Source organism: Castor canadensis, chromosome X (assembly GCF_047511655.1).
Source record: "Castor canadensis chromosome X, mCasCan1.hap1v2, whole genome shotgun sequence".
Taxonomy (NCBI): Eukaryota; Metazoa; Chordata; class Mammalia; order Rodentia; family Castoridae; genus Castor; species Castor canadensis.
In genome coordinates this window covers 69630256-69632716 of record NC_133405.1, presented here as the reverse complement: position 1 = coordinate 69632716, position 2461 = coordinate 69630256, and positions in this window count along the sequence as shown.

Genomic DNA, 2461 nt, shown 5'->3' with positions numbered 1-2461 from the left:
TTGAGAATTGAGTGTTTTGAGTTCCCTGTAGATTCTTGATATTAGTCCCTTATAAGATGAGTAGTTGGTGAAGATTTTCTCCCATTCTGTAGGCTTTCTCTGGAGTCTAGTGACTGTTCCTTAAGCTGTGCAGAAGTTTTTAGTTTGATGTAGTCCCACTTGTTTGTTCTTTCTCTTAGATGCTGAGCCTTTTGAATTCTACTTAGGAAATTGTTTCCTATACATATATGTTCCAGTGTATTTGCTATTACTTCCTGGAGTTGTTTCAAAGTCTCAGGACTTATATAAAGGTCTTTTGATCCACTTAATTTGATTTTGATACAGGGTGAAAGACAGGGATCTAGTTTCAGTCTTCTACATGTGGATATCCAGTTTTCCCAGCAACATTTGTTGAAGAAGCTGTCTCCTCTGTTGTGTTATTTGTGCTCCTTTGTCAAAGATCAGTTGTCTGTAGATGCATGGGTTTATGTCTAAGTCTTCTATTCTGATCCATTGGTCTTCCTGTCTGTTCTTCTGCCAATACCATTCTGTTTTTATTGTTATGGCTCTGAAGGATTGTTTGAAGTCAGGTATTGGATTTTTTTTGTTCAGAATTGTTTTGGCTATTTGAGTTCTTTTGTGTTTCCATATGTATTTCAGGATTGATTTTTCTATTTATGTGCAGAATGTCATTGGAATTTTTAGAGGGATTGTGTTGAACATGTAGATTTCTTTTGGTAGTATGGCCATTTCACAATGTTGATTCTATCAGTTTACAAGCAGGGGAGATCTTTCCATCTTCTAACATCTTCTTTGATTTCTCTCTTCAGTGTTTTATAGTTTTCATTAAAAATATCTTGAGCTTATTTCATTTAATTTATTCCATGTTACTGTATTGTTTTTGAGGCTCTTGTAAATGGGATTATTTCCCTGATTTCTTTCTCAGTCTGTTTAATTTTGATACATAGGGAGGTTACTGATTTCTGTATGTTAATTTTGTGTCCTGCTGTTTTGCTAAAAGAATTCATAATAGTTTTTGGGTAGAGATTTTGGCTCTTTTAGGTATAGAATCATGTCCTATGTAAATAGAAATAGCTTGAGTTCTTCCTTCCTATTTGAATCTCTTTTATTTATTACTCTTGTCTTATTGCTGTGGCCAGGAATTCCAAAATTATATTGAATAGGAATGGAGATAGCTAACATCCCTGTCTTGTTCCTGACTTTAGTGGGAATGGTTTTAATTGTTCTCCATTTACTATAATATTGGCTATATGTTTGTCACGCATAGCCTTTATTATATTGATGAACATTCCTTCTTTTCTTAGTTTCTTCAGAGCATTTATCATGAAAGGGTTTTGAATTTTGACAAAGGCTCTTTCTGTATCTATTCAAATGATCATGAGGTTTTTGTCCTGGCTTCTTTTTATATGCTATATTATGTTTATAAATTTACATATGTTCAACCATTCTTGCATCACTGGAATGAAACTGACTTGGTCATGGTACATGATCTTTTTGATGTGTTGTTGAATTATGTTTGCCAGTATTTTGCAGGGAATCGCTGCATCTGTATTCATTAAAGATATTGTTCTATAATGCTTTTTTGGTTGCATCTTTATTGGGTTTTGGAATTAGTGTAATGCTAGCTTCATAAAATGAGTTTGGTCATAATCCTTCCCTTTCCTGGAGAAAGTTTGAGGAGTATTGGTGTTAATTCTTTAAAGCTTTGGTAAATTTCAGCTGTGAATCCATGAAGTCTTGGGTTATTCTTTGTAGAGGTTCTTTATTACTGTTTCAATTTCATTGTTTGATTAAAAACAATGGTCTATTTAGGTGGTTGATATCTTCTTGGTTCAATTTTGATTGGTTGCATGCATCTAGAAATTTATAATTTATAAATTTTGTCTACGCTTTCCAGTTTACTTGAGTATAAAGTTTCAAAGTACTGTCTAATGATCCTCTGGATTTGTCAGTATTTGTGGTTATGTTCCCTTTTTCATGTCTGATTTTACTTGTTAATTGGAGTCTTTACCCTCCTTCATTTTGTCATGTTGGCTAAGGGTTTGTAAATCTCATTAATCTTTTCAAAGAACCAACTTTTTTTGTTGTTTCATTGATTCTTTTTATAGTTTTCTTTTTGTGTGTGTGTTTTCAATCTCAATGAACTCAGCACTGATCTTTATTATTTTTCTCCATCTGCATGTTTTGGGTTTGGTTTGCTCTTATTTTTCTAGGAGCTTAGAGTGCATCATTAGGTTGTTTATTTGAGAAGTCTCTGTTTTTTTTTTTTTTTATAATGTAGTCACTTATAGCTATAAACTTTCCCTTTGGCACAACCTGTCATGTGTCTTACAGATTCTGGTAGGCTGTATTTTCATTTTCATTAGATTCTAGGAACTTTTTGATTTCTTCCCTTATTACTTTGGTCACCCACTGGTCTTTCAGCAGTGTGTTGTTCAGTCTCTGTGTGTTTGAATATTTT